The sequence below is a fragment of the Nannospalax galili genome, unplaced genomic scaffold (assembly GCF_000622305.1).
Source record: "Nannospalax galili isolate Female #2095 unplaced genomic scaffold, S.galili_v1.0 scaffold829, whole genome shotgun sequence".
Classification (NCBI taxonomy): domain Eukaryota; kingdom Metazoa; phylum Chordata; class Mammalia; order Rodentia; family Spalacidae; genus Nannospalax; species Nannospalax galili.
In genome coordinates this window covers 3667523-3667825 of record NW_008360329.1, presented here as the reverse complement: position 1 = coordinate 3667825, position 303 = coordinate 3667523, and positions in this window count along the sequence as shown.

The window sequence follows — 303 nt, the reverse complement described above, 5'->3', positions numbered from 1 at the left end:
ACATATGTTCTCCCTCATATGTGGATCCTAGGATCAGACTCTGATAAACAAGTATGCAAACAGACATAACTCCAGGAACCAGGGCAAGGGTAAGGAAACAGTGAGGTAAAGGAAAAGAAATAACCTGAAGGAGAAGAATAGTAGGTAACAGGCCTTAATAAGGGAGATATGGATAAAAATTGGGTTAGTCTAAGGGAGAGGGGAGGGAAGGGTATATGAGAAACCTAGGGGATAAGGAGAAAGAAGAAGCTCAACGGAGGTAGGATCCTTGGAGCAAGGGTATTAGCAAGGAAGAAAGGGGGG